At 36.5% G+C, this 16,788-nt stretch overlaps 1 long non-coding RNA gene across 1 annotated transcript; it reads right to left on the reverse strand.

The window, feature by feature from the left end:
* Positions 1-5,984: 5,984 nt before the first annotated feature.
* Positions 5,985-6,561, reverse strand: LOC141326607 (uncharacterized). The gene is made up of 2 exons (XR_012353967.1): positions 6,463-6,561; positions 5,985-6,381 (listed from the first exon to the last, which is right to left on the reverse strand). It is a non-coding gene; the product is annotated as an uncharacterized lncRNA (long non-coding RNA).
* Between the last annotated feature and the right edge of the window lie 10,227 nt (positions 6,562-16,788).

Here is a 16,788-nt window from a genome sequence, read left to right on the forward strand (position 1 = left end):
GAAGAGGGAAGCACATCATCGTTAATTCAGCGGTAAGAAACGAATGTGATGTTATCCTAGATAAAGTCAAATAAATGTTAATCGTTTTTAATGTCTGTAAAAAAATAAATAAATACACATTTTAAAAAATAATATTTTGTTGAAGTCATGTTTTTTTGTGCTTTAATAAACAAAATCTGGGTCGTTTTATGGTATGGTACTTCTACATCTTACATTAACAAAATCTAACATAGTATAGCATAATTCAGTCTCATTTAATGCTCCTTATGATGGTTAAATGTGCTCTGATTATCTGTAATGATTAAACAATAGTTTAAAACAAGACATGGTGTGTAGTAGTGATTATTGAGATTCACATCCGTCCGCCTTCCATGCCGCTTACTCCGGGACACAGGAGTGCTGACGTACAGAAGCGGTACTGGAGTGAAGAGTTTAGGAGAACGTTCTGGGAACCTTCTAGGAACATAAATAGAACGTTCCCTATTGGTTGGCCAGGAAAGTTTTCTTTACGTAACTAGAACATTCCCTCTAGGTAAGGGGAACGTTCCGGGAACGAAAACTAACCTGGCTAAAGAAAACTTTCCTGGCTTACCAATAGGAAACGTTCTATTTATGTTCCTAGAAGGTTCCCTGATGGTTCCCACAACGTCATAAGAACGTTCCCCTAACCTAAAGGGAACGTTCTAGTTATGTAAAGAAAACTTTCCTGGCTAACCAATAGGGAACGTTCTTGGGAACTTTCTGGGAACCAAAAATTGTTAGCTGGGTTACCACTTAATTGTAGAAAAAATTACTACAATTATTATTTAAACGGTAAATTATTATTATTTATTGATTTTAATAGTAAACCTCTGTTTGTTTATGATTATGAGAAAAATTAAAACACAAGAATTTCTATTAAAAAAAAAAAAAAGCAAAAGATTGTAGAGCCCTAATTGATCAAAATGTTAAAGTAGAGAGTTTTTGAGTTATATTTTCATTGAAATAAAATGTTTTCGTTATTTCACAAAGTAGGGTAAAGTACTGGGGGGAAAAAGTAACCCCAAAGCTGGAAACCTAGGGGAAACACTGTAGTTAAATAGACTTCAATAGACTTAGTTAATAGACTTATATATTAAATGTATAAAATATATACAAAATACACAGTGATATTCAGATAGGCTATTTTGATTTATATTTGGTATTCAATTATTTGTACATCGTTTGTGTTTGTTGTTGTCGTTTGTAGGCCGCGTGCCGCTGATTCGAATCACTGAATCATTTCACAAATGATTTGGTTCAAATGATTCGGCTTCTCAGTTTCTCTCATCACTTCTTATCATCACACGATTGATTCATGATATAGAGAGAGAAATGAGACGCACGTTCTCTGTTACTAAAGGCTAACGCTTTAAGTAACACTGAATAAACATAACATTTATTTTCCATAGATTGTGAAAACGCTTTATTGATGCAACAATGTCCATTGGTTTAAAAACTTTAAAACCACAAACCTTTCTTCAGGCGAATCACAACAGATGAGGAGCGCGGCGCAGCTTTATGACGTCACATCACCAGAGCAAAATAAAAGTCCACTGGTGCACTTCTCTCTAGAATCACAAATATATCATAGAAATGTTGTATATAGAATAGAATTTCGTACCCATATGATGATGCTTTTCTGAAGTTATTAATATCGTTAATCTATTAATATTATTCTCTATTGTATGTACATTTATAAGACTGTTTTATGTTGATATACCTTGCCATTCAATTCACATTAAACTAGTCAATGCTGCTGTGTAACTGTAACAAAGAGGGTGTGATGGCAAATTTAATCTATCACTCTTTTGACTATTGTAATCAATCTCAAAATTTTGTTTGTTTGTTTGTGTATTCATTTATTTATTTCTCTTTTGGAAAGTTACTGAAACACTGTCAGGCATATGAGGACACAAAAATATATTTGTGTCAGTTTCTATTTACCACTAGAGAAATGTATTTATTAATGAAATATGACTTACATTTCCCCAGAATATTATTACTTTTTAAAAAAAAAAATGTTATATAATCCGTGCTAAAATATGATTATAATATTATTAAGATACATATTAAGATTTCAGTTTTGGAAATGCATTTACAAACAAATTAAAGTCATTAATAGCAGATCCACACTGAAAATGAAGAAATCTTCTGTAAGGATTGGATGGAAATAATATGGTCTGTATTTGATCTTTTTTTATTTTCAGTGGTAATGTTCTTTTATGTAAGCAATTTTGTTTTTAAATACTTTTTTTGCAGCGTAAAGGAAAATGGTTAATTGATTATTACCTTTTTAGTTTCCTTAATTGGCAAAATTTGCAAACATATTCAGTTGTTACTCCTCATTTTCCCTTTCTAACAGTGAACAGTTCAGTTAATAAATACAAGATACAATACCTGCTTTACTAGAAACTCAATCTCTAGAAGTGCATTCATTAAAAAGTATAATTATGTCATATTAGTGTTATGATTTTAGTGAAGTTACAAGTTTTGAAACCAAAATGCCTGCGACATCCAGTTAGACCCGTAGTAAACTCAGAAGAGAAGATCAGGAGACTCTTGATTGAGATGTTACTGTGTGTCGCTGCAGTCATCCAGACTGACTAAAGCACTCAATCACTGGAGTTTTATTCAGATTTCAGGATCGACATTAGAAGAAAAAATATGCAAAGGATGTAAGCAGTTACAGGAATTTGTCCGGATTTACAGCGACTCTAATCCAATCAGCAGAACTACAGACTCATTATCACAGAGATCAGGGAAAGTCTCACCTTCAGCCTCTGCATTCATATTTAACTCAGATATTGATCAGAAACAAAGACACCAATTAAAGAAATGAGGCAGAAACAGCCAATAAAGACAAAAGATGACACTTACCATCATTTCACATTCATACTCACACACTCCTAAAGCCAAATATATTCATTTTAAAATGTAAATGTCATTTATCCTTCTGATCCAAACAATGGAAACAGTGACAGGAAAACCAAATAAAGACAAACAAGGACAAGGAGCACATTGTAAAAAAAAAACAAAAAAACAAAAACACACACAAGGACAGTCCATAGGTGTGACAATCCTTACTGCAAAAGACACAATTATATTGGTTGAAATAAAATTATTGCTTAGGAAATTTAGCAGAAATGTTCAGTTGTAAATTAATCTCTTTTTCTTTAGGTGTGTGTGAATACAAATGTAAAAAGACACTGTCATATTTTATCTGTTTACACTTGATACTTCTGCCTCATTTCTTTAATTTTTGTGATTGTTAATGCTAATGAAGACCTGAGTTGTGTGTGAATGTGTTTTTCCCTGATCTCTTTGATCATGAGTGCTATAGTTAGAGTATAGTATAGAACTGATCACATCCCTCGAATACTGTGTTTAAGCTTGTGATCTGAGAGCTTTGTCTTCATCTGTAAGAACGACCTCCTGAAATCTGAATAAACTCCAGTGATTGAGTGTTTTAGTCAGTCTGGATGACCGCAGAGACACACAGGACCAGCTCAAACAAGAGTCTCCTGATCTTCATTTTCCTGCAGGTGTATTAAAGGTATTTTGTTTTCAAAACATTTTACTTCACTAAAATCATAACACTAATACAACATGTTTTTTTTTTCTAATAGATGTACTTCTAGTTAAAGTTTCTAATAAACAGTTTATTGTGTCTTGTATTTATTACCTAAACTTTTCACTGTTAATAAAAGAAGATATTGAGTGAACTGAATAGGTTGGCGTATGTTTGCCAATTTATCGAAACTGAAAAGGTAATAATGAATTAATATCCCCTGGAATACCCTCTAGATGACCATTGCTTCTATTTCATGTTTCTTTGGACTGTATTATGCCCTGTTTTTTTTTTTTTTTTTTTTTTTTTTTGGTAAACCTTGTCTTCTTCCTTTTATTGTCATGTGATTATCTTTAGAATAAATAACCCAGTGTTGGTTATGGTCTGTCTAGTGTTGTACCTGTGTGATTGTGTTTGCTGGTGAGTCTTGTTTTACTTTTCTAAGATGACTGATTACTCAAAGCTTGTGTTTTTTGCAGCAATCTGGTAGTCATAGTTTTTACTTCTGGTCCTTTAATAACATTTTAGTGTATGTGATTTTATAGATGTTAAAGTATTTGCAAGGCTTAACACTAAGAGTTTTGAGTTGTTAAAATTTTTACTTGCCCCACCACAAAAAAGTATTAACAAAATAAATTAAAATAGTTATTGTTTTTCATTGTGTTTAACCCATGCAACTCTATATGGCTATGATGACACCAAATTTAAGATACCAGTGAAATTTGAAATATTTCAATTAAATTTTCACACCACAATGAGAACAAACGATCAAATTATGAAATGTAATTTGAATGAAATTAAATGAAAATGTTATTTATTCTTGTGATAGTTGTTATAGTTAAGTTGAAAACAGTTGTGTTGTATATTTTTGTGGAGTCCACATTATTAATTTAACATTATAAATGCCTTTTACTGTTACTTTTGATGCATCTTGAAGGAACAATCCACTTTTTTTTTTTGGAAATAGGCTCATTCTCCAACTCCCCCTGAGTAAATAATTTGAGTTTTACCGTTTTGAAATCCATTCAACCGTTCTCCTGTTCTGGCGATATCACTTTTAGCATAGATTAGCATAAATCATTGAATCCTATTAGACCAATAGCATCGTGTTAAAAAATGACCAACGAGTTTCAGTATTTGTCCTATTTAAAACTTGACTCTTCTGTAGTTATATCGTGTAGTAATACCAGCGTGTACTAATCTTATCAGCCTAGAAAATTGCAGCTTTACATTTTGTAAAGCTGCAATTTTCTAGGCCGATAAGATTAGGAACTACACTTCCATTCTGGCGTAATAGTCAAGGAAGTTTGCTGCTGTAATAAGGCTGAAGCAGGAGCAGTAATACCACGCAGCACATGTGCAAATGCTTACCTAACTGGGGACTAATTTCAGGTGCTCCGTGATATTACTGCGCCTGCTGCGTCCATATTACGGCAGCAAACTTCCTTGACTATTAGACCAGAATGGGAGTGTAGTTCCTAATCTTATCAGCCTAGAAAATCGCATCTTTACATTTTCTGCCGTTCTCAGTACACGATATAACTACAGAAGAGTCAAGTTTTAAATAGGACAAATATAGAAACTCGTTGGTCATTTTTGAACGCGATGCTACTGGTCTAATAGGTTTCAATAATCTATGCTAACCCAGCCAGCAATGACATGTGGGGCCCAGATGAGGGATTCATGGGCGGCAAATGTGGGCCCCATTATGGGCTTGCACCCGGGATCCACATTGGGGCCAGCCGTGGAAGCCCAGACGTACTAAAAGTGGGACCTGTAAGGGTACTGCATGGGTCTTAACTGGGCAATTCATGCCAAACCCATTTGGGCCCCACCTGCCCAAAGGGGTTTAAAGTGGGTTTGCACCCGGGATCCAGCCGTGGATGCCCAGATGGGTTTTAAGTGGGATCTGTAAGGGTCTTATGTGGGTCTTAACCGGGGAATACATGTCAGACCCATTTGGGCCCCACCTGCCCAAAGGGGTTTAAAGTGGGTTTGCACCCGGGGTTCCACATGGGGGCCAGCCAACGCCCAGGAGGACCAGGCCGCCCCCCCCGAGATGTGCTCAAGGTGGACAATTAACATTTTTATTTAAAAGACAAAAAACAGTCTGCAATACAAAGTCTGTGCAAATGCCATACAAAATTAACATTTTACATTTCAGCTATTTTTTTAAGAAATACAGCACAATTACATAAAAAAACATGGGACAGTTTCATCAAAACTTTTAATTAAATATGTTTACCTTAAATCTATTAGAAAATATTTCCTGATAATTCACTCACCCCCATGTAATCCAAGATGTTCATATCTTTCTTTAAGTTATATCATTTCCCCATGTTACCAGAGTAATTTCTTTGTTTTTACTAAATTAAAGAAACAACCACTGAGCTGATTCTGTGTAATCTTTGTTTATTCTTTTCTTTAGTGCTCAAATTTAGCTTAAACCCTCTTATTAAATCATCAGATACTTCAGAAACTTAAAGCAATTGACATCAGATCCAGAAAGAAGATAGAATAATGAGCAGTTCAGTGGCCTTGCAGTAGTGAGAAAAAAAATTGTATATATAGCACTTCCCCAAATGTTGCAGGTTTGGAACAGCATGTAGAAAAACATTGAGTACGCTGAAAAATGGTTTTGAAGCAACAATCCAACTTCAGCTTTCCTCCTTTTCAGATCAACATGCAAAGTCCTTTTGCTGCATGAATGTCTAGCTGATATGGACACTCTCCTTTCTTTTAGAGCAGTGTGAAACCAACCTCAGACATATAAAGATATCAAGGAGTCCTTTCTACAAAATAAACATTAAACAATATTAAACATCAACAGTGTTTGAAGTGAAACCTCCAAAAACAAACAAACAAGTACTTACAGACTGAGCTAAAAACACAAGGTTTCTCAATCAATCTCAATCTTTGAGATTTTCTAGCAGCCAAAGGTAACAACCACATGCTCCCTCCACCAAACAAATCTACTTCTTCTTTGTAGCAGCTACCTCTATATCCTGTATGAAAGTTCTTTAGAGCGCCCTCTAGTGCCCTGTAGAATTACTACAACCACTTTAGTCATACCGAAATATATAAAAATAAAATACGAGTAACTTAGGACAGGTTACAAAGTCGAAAAGAAAGTAAAGTTTTTGATGAGTAGATTTCAGGATTTTTCTCCATATAGTGGACTTAAGGTCAAGGATAAAGGTTTCAAAATTTCAACACAGCTTTCAAATGGGATGGGATGATGTAGAGCCCTTTGAAGCTGCATTGACAATTAAATTTGGACCTTCAACCTGTTGGCTCCCATCGAAAATATGGAGAAAAATCTTGGAACGTTTTCCTCAAAAACCTTTTCGACAGAAAAAGAGACAGACACGAGCATCTTGAATGATGGAGGGGTGAGTAAATTATCAGCAGGAAATATTTGTGTCAGAACTGAACTAGTCCTTTAAAACTGAATAAATACAAAACCAACAGCCAGTTTTTAATTTGTAACTATTTGTACACGTGTACATGCAATTTTCTTATGCTTTTTCTATTTTATAATTTTTAAGTGTCTTATTTTATCATATTTTGATGCAATTAATGTTATTGCCCTTGTATGTTCGTTTTTTAAAGACTGCAATTAGAATGAAAATAAATAATGAAAATAAATAAATAATGATTTTTTTTTTAAATAATGGTCTTTTATTTTGTTGAATGAACAATGGATGGCGTCACCGGTTCAGATTTGGTTGACCAAACGTACACGGACCCTTCCCACACTAAATTATCATCCTACTGTATATTCCACCAGAGAGGACTGCAAACATATTGTCATTTGGACTACTGTGGTATTGCTTTTTGACACGACTTCTGCAAATAAATTATACACTCACTCTTTATTGGTTAATTTGTTCTTTATAAAAATAAACAATTTTTAATGCAATACATTTTTATTGCATGGTTACATGATTTGTGGATTTTAAGACTGATTTTCTATTTTATACATATTCTACTTCTGTTTTATATAAAATTACAGAGTTTTAATGTAAAATACACCTAAATATAAAACTAATAAGATTTACTTTCAAATTACACCGTGTTCCAAATTATTATGCAAATGATATATTTCTCTGATTTTCATAATTAGTCAATGCAAATGACAGTCAGTATAATTTTTCATTTTTCAAGTCATCAACCATTAGGGTATAATTTGAATTATACTGAACAAAGCTCCTAATGATAACAATATTTATTTCAAAAATAAAAAAAACTGACAATGCACTGTTCCAAATTATTATTCACAACAGAGTTAAAACATTTTATAGGTTGTAAAGAACTGAAAATTGGCATTTTCTGAATTTGCAGCATTAGGTGGTCATATTTACTGAAATCAAAAGCTATTTCAATCAAAAACATCCTAACAGGGCAAGTTACATCTTAACATAGGACCCCTTCTTTGATATCACTATCACAATTCTTGCATCCATTGAACTTGTGAGTTTTTGGAGAGTTTCTGATTGAATTTGTTTGCAGGATGTCAGAATAGCCTCCCAGAGCTGCTGTTTTGATGTGAACTGCCTCCCACCCTCATAGATCTTTTGCTTGAGGATGCCCCAAAGGTTCTCAATCTTGTTGAGGTCAGGGGAGGATGGTGGCCACACAATGAGTTTCTCATCTTCATACTTTGCCGAGGTCATTTTCACCTTCAGGGACCCTAAAGGAACCTACCAGCTCTCTCCCTATGATTCCAGCCCAAAACGCCACCTCCTTGTTAACGTACGCAGCCTTGTTGGGACATGTTCCATCCACTACTCCATCCATCTGGACCATCCAAAGATGCACGACACTCATCAGTAAACAAGACTGTTTGAAAATGAGTTTTCATGTATGTCTGGGCCCACTGCAACCATTTCTGCTTGTGAGCATTAGTTAGGAGTGGCCGAATAGTAGGTTTATGCTCAACTGCAAGCCTCTGGAGGATCCTACACCTTGATGTTCGCGGGACTCCAGAGGCACCAGCAGCTTCAAATACCTGTTTTCTACTTTGTAATGACATTTTAGCAGCTGCTCTCTTAATCTGATGAATTTGTCTGGCAGAAACCTTCCTCATTCTGCCTTTTCCTGAACAAACCAGTCTGTGCTCTGAATCAGCCACAAATCTCTTCACAGTACAATGATCACATTTAAGTTTAAGTTCTTACCTTGTCCAAGGCATTGTACGATTTGACGCTTTTCGGCAGCAGAGAGGTCTATTTTCTTTCCCATATTGCTTGAAACCTGTGGCCTACTTAATAATGTGGAACATTCTTCTTAAGTAATTTTCCTTTAATTGGGCTCATTTGGCAAACTATTTATCACAGGTGTCTGAGATTCATTTCAGTGATCCAAAGAGCCATGAGACACAATACCATTCATGAGTTTATGATCATTTGGAACCCGTGTTCCATGCCCACTTGGCCCATAAATATGCCATTCAAGACCCATATATGTGTTCCCAGATCAAACCTATGCCCACTTGGCCCATAAATATGCCATTCAAGACCCATATATGTGTTCCCAGATCAAACCTATGCCCACTTGGCCCATACATATGCCATGCAGGACCCATTTATGCATTCCCAGTTCAAACCCATGCCCACTTGGCCCATAAATATGCCATTCAAGACCCATATATGTGTTCCCAGATCAAACCTATGCCCACTTGGCCCATAAATATGCCATGCAGGACCCATATATGCATTCCCAGTTCAAACCCATGCCCACTTGGCCCATAAATATGCCATGCAGGACCCATATATGTGTTCCCAGATCAAACCAATGTCCACTTGGCCCATAAATATGCCATTCAAGACCCATATATGTGTTCCCAGATCAAACCCACTTGGCCCATAAATATGCCATGCAGGACCCATATATGTGTTCCCAGATCAAACCTATGCCCACTTGGCCCATAAATATGCCATTCAAGACCCATGTATGTGTTCCCAGATCAAACCTATGCCCACTTGGCCCATAAATATGCCATTCAAGACCCATATATGTGTTCCCAGATCAAACCTATGCCCACTTGGCCCATAAATATGCCATGCAGGACCCATATATGCATTCCCAGTTCAAACCAATGCCCACTTGGCCCATGAATATGTCATGCAGAACCCATATATGCGTTCCCAGATCAAACCCATGCCCACTTGGCCCATAAATATGCCATTCAAGACCCATATATGTGTTCCCAGATCAAACCTATGCCCACTTGGCCCATAAATATGCCATGCAGGACCCATATATGCATTCCCAGTTCAAACCCATGCCCACTTGGCCCATAAATATGCCATTCAAGACCCATATATGTGTTCCCAGATCAAACCTATGCCCACTTGGCCCATAAATATGCCATGCAGGACCCATATATGCATTCCCAGTTCAAACCCATGCCCACTTGGCCCATAAATATGCCATGCAGGACCCATATATGTGTTCCCAGATCAAACCTATGCCCACTTGGCCCATGAATATGTCATGCAGAACCCATATATGCGTTCCCAGATCAAACTCATGCCCACTTGGCCCATAAATATGTCATGCAGGACCCATATTTGTGTTCCCAGCTCAAACTCATGCCCACTTGGCCTATAAAAATTCTATGCTGGACCCATATGTGCATTCCCAGTTCAAACCCATGCCCACTTGGCCCATAAATATGCCATGCAGGACCCATATATGCATTCCCAGTTTAAACCCATGCCCACTTGGCCCATAAATATGCCATGCAGGACCCATATATGTGTTCCCAGATCAAACCCATGCCCACTTGGCCCATAAATATGCCATGCAGGACCCATATATGCATTCCCAGTTCAAACCCATGCCCACTTGGCCTATAAATATGCCATGCAAGACCCATATATGCATTCCCAGTTCAAACCCATGCCCACTTGGCCCATGCCTGTCCCTTATGTGGCCCATGTAATCAGCTCATATGGGCTTCCTATTTGGGACTCATACTACAAAACCTACATGGGACCCGCTGATTTCACCCAGCCAAAGCCCATGCCCACACAGTTCCCATGGAAACCCTAGTTAACCCAGCTGGGCCCCACAAGTCATTGCTGGCTGGGTGCTTGCGGAAAATTCCTATAGGCGTGCAGGTGACTAGAACAGCCACTTTTGGTGATAATTCTATGACGCATGCCGAGTGCCAGGTAATCGTGTCAGCATCGGGGAGATTAATTCTGAAATAAGGCTATCTATCTGGGTAAATATTACTGCTAAACTTTTCTTTGATGTCCATGAGAATTCGTGACACATTTGTGTGTAATGTTGACTTGTAATTTTTAGATGAGGTTGGATTGGGGCTAATCTGCATAAACCTCGTGTCGGGTGATAGTGGAAATTCCCAGTGTAAGTTTGATATTTCTTTTTATGTATTACTTCCGGAAGTGTACAAATGCTATCATTTCTGTTAAACTTGTGTTTATGTGAAATTGTGACAGCAGAATTGAGATGACTTTATTAATGTGTTTCATTAATCTCTTCTCAATACCATAGCACTACCGTATTCTTTACTGTGTAATCATCTTGTTTTGGACCGTTTTTGTATAGGAATGTAGTATTCTGGTGAAACCACAACCGAGCGTTTTGTTTTGATACTTTATCTATACGACCCGATTAAGAGTGCAGATAACTTTTCTTTAGAGTGCTCACTCCAGAGAAGTTTATTAGGGAGTGTGGGTCTCATACTGTTTTTCTTACTGTTTATTCAATAGAAATCACTGTCTGAAATTACATTTTGTCACATCTGAATAGGAGTAGCGAGGCATTGTTATTTGTGATTATTCTGTAAATTTTACTTCTTATAGAATAACTTTATTTGACATTGGTAACTTTGTTTTTTTCTCCGGCTATTGTCTCATTTATTATTATCATTCTTTGTGCCCAGGGGTGTTCCCACCGACCGCTGTAACCATTTTCAAATACAAAACAGCAGTCAGATAAAACCCCTTTACAAATTAATCTGTTGCCGTGCGTGTTTTTTTCCCCTTTCCACCCGGTTACACACTCAAAAAAATGATATGTTGGCATTACTTAACTTTTTTATGTCAACAGGTTTCATGTAAATGAGTAAAGTTGCCTTTAAGAAAGAATTTTTATTTCAGTGAATTTAAGGTAATTATATAAAGGTAATATAGTCACAATTTTGTTTCGGTCAATCAACGTAACATTCATGATTTTATGTTAATCTATTTAGTTAATTAAGTTCAATTACTCTAAAATTGATGTTATGTTTAAAAAGAGACAAGAAAAAAGTTTCAGTTTCATTGTGTTTATTAAATAACATTTTTACAATGTTTTACAATGTGTCAGGATTTATGGAGGTTTTTGTGTCTTCTTAGTGTCTTTCCCCCCTTGTTAATATGTTTTGGTTTCTCCCTTTGTTTCCCCTGTTGTTTTGGCTGATTTGGTTCCTCCCTGACCATATTTGGTACTTCCTCCCTCTAATTAGATAATTTGCCACACCTGTCCACGTGATTAGTCGACACCTTTTAAGTTGGTTTGTTTGCATTGTTTCCTTGTCTGGTGTTGTTGTGTTTTGATGTTGTCCCCATATTTCCTAAGTTTTCCTTTGTTTTGCTCGGTTCAGTGTATTTTGTTTTCCGTTGTGTTTTGCATGGTTTTTTATCATTAAACCTCATTCACTTACTCCTTCGTCTTATAAAAATAATATTACCAGTAAAAAGTAAAATAAAAAACACTGTCTTTAAATGAAATGATTTACCAAAATATAGTCTTATATAGTCTTCATTAGTAAACTATACTTTCTTGAAACTTCAGAAAGAAAGAAAAAGCAGTAAACAACATTGCAGTTTTTCAAATGAAGATTAACATCTGAAAGCAAAAGTAAAGCTGAAGTAAAGTTTATTGAAGATATCACCTGGGCCCGTATCCCTAAAGATTCTGAGAATCCTCTCAGAGAGCTCCTAAATTAACCTAAAAATTCCTTGCCAGGAGTTTTAGCTTAGAAGTGATTCCAGAACATTTTCAGTGAACTCTGAGCAAGGAATGGATGGAAAATCCTATCTTAGTGAGGAGGTGTGGTTGACCCCGTTGCTAGGTATGAGTCATCATTTCAAAAGCTGTGATTGGTTGATCCTACAAGTTTGATGAAAATGAACTTTTGGTGATAATGAGCAAAGGATGTTCCCTCAAATCAATAAACATAATTATACACTCTAATCTTATGCAGACTGTAATTGTAAATAATATTTCACATTCAAGAAAATATCTGGAAAATCAATAGTAAGCTGTAGGGGTTATAGCCTAACATTAGAATCTAAAATATGTGAAAACTTAAGCTCATCACACCCTGTTCAATTAATGATTCATGTCTTATTTGCTCATATTAATATCCTAGCTGGCATATTTTGTATTTTCACTCCCATATGGACCCCATTGAAAACAAGATGGGCTGTCTTTAATGAAGTAGAAATTGCAACGTTACAACTCAGTGTGGTCTTAACGAGGGTAACACGGATCAGCTTTTATCGATGTCTGTGATTGCTGGCTGGTCTATTTATGAAGGCTTGTTAACAAATATCCTACAAACACAGAAAATGGCCATTGTGCGCAGCTGCTTAGGGGAACTCCTAAGCCACTAAAAGTCCTCTTCCCTGCTCTTAGCAGATCTCGCCTTAGGAGCTCTTTTAAGCGCTAGGAATCTTGAGGAATAGCTTTTATGTTAACTGGGATTTTTGTGTCACTTTTAGGGGAAATTCTAAGAAAACGTAATGGCTCTGAGAATTTTCTTAGAATTTGGCCGCTAGGAGCCACTTTTTGCACAAAAATTCTTTAGGGATACGGGCCCTGGTTGGCACTGAAAAAAGCACTACAACAGCCAGTGCAACATTATGGACAAAACTACCTCTTAGCCCTTGTTTCAAGTTACAGTGCCTATGAGTTTATTATTCAAGAAGAGGGACTGTGTGTATAAAGCTTCTCAGAGTCAAATTTTAGTCTTAAGTGTTTCAAAAGTCTAAGACTGATGTAATTTTACTCTTATTTCTGGACTTAAGATAAAGAGTGATTAATAAAAGTTCTTAAGTGTTAGGACTAGGTCTCAGCTGCTAAATTATTTAAGAGTGTTGGAGAGGTCTCCTAACCTAGTTAGGAGTAACGCAATGGCAGCAAAAAGGAGGAAACACACACTTTACAATACACATATGACATATTGGAGTTATATGATGATATGGAGTTGATAAAATGATACAATCGTGACCATCAAGCATTCTTTAATGTATTTATTTTTGTAATTGACCAAGTAATAAGCATATTACCTTAATCGACTCAACAAATCAATGCTCTAGCTGCAATAATATGTTTGTTTGTTTATTTATTTTCACTGGAAAATTTGAAAGATTGTAAAAATGCAGCAAAGCACTGGTGATGACACAGTAAGCAGGGTCTTAAATATTGTGACACTAACCTCACCAAACACATCAGTGACCAAAAGTGATGTGTGAAGGGTTTTAATGACCTCACATTTCACTTAAACCATCAAAATATGAAAAAACACTGATCAATGTTGCTAACTGCTTTCAATTGAAAGTAGTTAAAACAGTCACTAACTGTATCTGATGCGGATGAGGACATAATGGTGAGTTCACTGATCTATATAATATAAATATATCAGTGGGAGAGTGTTGTAATCTAAATAAGGTTTAGTCTCAAAGTCTCAAAAGGGGGAAGGATGTCAACAAATCTAGAGACAAAATCACTAAACTGTCAACATTGACATTGAATACAACATAATCAGTTATTAATTTTGTGTTGGTCCTCTCTTGTTTTTGCATGTGTTCATAATTTCTTTGTAGGACAGCAATGCCAAAAAATATGACACATTTTACTGCATTATTATCAAAAAAATTAAAAGTAAAACAATTGACTCCAAGCAAATATGCAATATGCTTACAAAATCAGTAACACTTTTTTCTCTCTCTTGGCCACAACTTAAAGGCAGTTTATTGACTTTCCAACTGACCGTCAAACCATGCTGCAAAACAAGAAACGTTTAAGTTTGTGGGCTTTCTTTGAGTTCTTGGAGCTGTTCACATCATTGCTCCAACTGTAAATGAGGAGACATGGATTTCAAAGCATTAATAATAATGTGTGATAATTTTCCACAATGCAAAGCATTTGTTTAAATACACTGAAATATTAAATAGTGTCTTAATTAAATGATTTTACTGTAGTTCCATCAAATAATTGTTGTGCTGCTGTGACTCACATGAGCAGGCTCACTATTGGCTGATTCAGAGGTCAAGGGCGGCCATTTTGTGTTTCAATCATTGTAGTCCTTAATTTACAACACTTAAAGCAGAACTTAAGAATCAGTCTCAAACTTTACTGAAAGTTGCTTTTAGATTCTTTATAAAAGTCTCCTACTCTTAAAAAAGTCCTACTTCTTACAAAGAATTTTTTGACAGTTAAGTCAAAGTTTAAGACTACTCTTAAGAGCATTTCTTAGAAGTTTTATACATGCGGCCCCAGGTATTCTTTGCAAAGTCAGGCAAATTAAGGCAGAGATTTAAGTGACAAGCTACAGCATTACTTTCAAGTTGCCGATAATGTTTTCATGTAACCATGTCATGCTATTGCAGATTGAAATCCTTTGCCTCATTAAAATATTTATTGCATTCATAAGGAGCTGCCATTCGAGGATTGTCAAAACCTTGATCTGTGGCGTTATTGGGTTGTTTCTATTTGTTGCAATTCTGCAATAGTCATAATACCTTCGCGATTAAGACCACATCTTCTGAAAAGCTCATTATCATCCAATGCTTCTAAAATGTTTCTGTTCCGAGGCAGACAGCCGGCAACAGCCATTATAAACCTCACTCTCGATGTCAAGAGACACACTAGCGACAGACCCTAGAGGTTGTAGCCTTTAGCCTCCTTGTTAGTGCATCCACCTCACGTGCTGGAGACCCGGGTTCGAGACCTGCTTTGAGCGGGTGTGGTAGGACTTGGGTGTGAGGGGTTACATTTACATGCATATCAGCTAATTGTTTGTAATAAAAGGCTGTCAATCATTTAAACACTTGTTTAGTAAGTTACACTTGCCCTGTATTTTAAATTCTTTATTTGAATATGGCAACATTTACAACAATATTTCTATGAATAAATGTCTGACAGAGACCCCTCCCCTATCAGCCAATCACTGTATGCATGGTTAGTGAGCAGGCTGACATCATCCATAGTAACGAGGTCAACCCCGCCCTTTACTCTTAGCTTAAGATTTCTCTCTACTGCTTAGTAAAAGTTTGTCTCAGCAGCTTTGTTAATAGAGAAAACTCTTAGCTAAAAACTTTTACTGCTATTTAGGAGAACTCTTAGTGCTAAGATAAAATGTTTTGTGAATACGGGCCCAGTATAGGATTCCCTTATGCTGCGTTCACACCAAACGCGAATATGCGTCTGGCACCAGTGATTTCAATGTTAAGTCAATGGTAAGACGCGTTTACGCGCGTCTGGAGTTCTCGCACGAATTGTGCTATTTGTGAATCACGCGTTTGACTACCGCCTGAGTTGAAAAATCTGAACTTCTGCGTCAATTCTCGCTGCGTTAACCAATCGGGAGCCTGCTTGATGCTGTGGCGGCAGGCCTGCCCGAGTCACTCATTCAAATATGAAACATGAATACTAAATGCCTAGTGCGGTTCTAATGCACAACAAAGCAAGTGTTTTATCACATATATGACACATATTCATTTTGTATTGAATGCTATTTATTCCATATCTAAATCTTAATTATATGAAACATTATTATAGTGTAGTGTGTCTACTAGTGATGCGCGGGTCGGGGTTTTTTTCAACCCGCGGGTCCCGCAATTATGAAATTATTTGGCCCGCCCCAGCCCGCCCCGCAGTACTGTGTCTATTTTTACAACCCGCCCCGCCCCGCACCCGCGACAATTAAATAGACATACTATGCATTGTAATGCAAATGAAAACCGAAAGTGCTTTTCGCCCTTTAAACTGGCAACAATACTGTACGATTATGAATATGAACCATAAATCAAATCATATTAATAACAAGATAATCAGTGGTGTAACGTTAGTAGTGCCGGAAGAAATGTGGGTATATATGCTTCATTTATGAATATCGGTTTGAACTTTCTGTTTGAACGCATTCGTTTACTGGATCCTTGGACTGAAAGGTTTAA

The sequence above is a fragment of the Garra rufa genome, chromosome 1 (genome assembly GCF_049309525.1).
Source record: "Garra rufa chromosome 1, GarRuf1.0, whole genome shotgun sequence".
Taxonomy (NCBI): domain Eukaryota; kingdom Metazoa; phylum Chordata; class Actinopteri; order Cypriniformes; family Cyprinidae; genus Garra; species Garra rufa.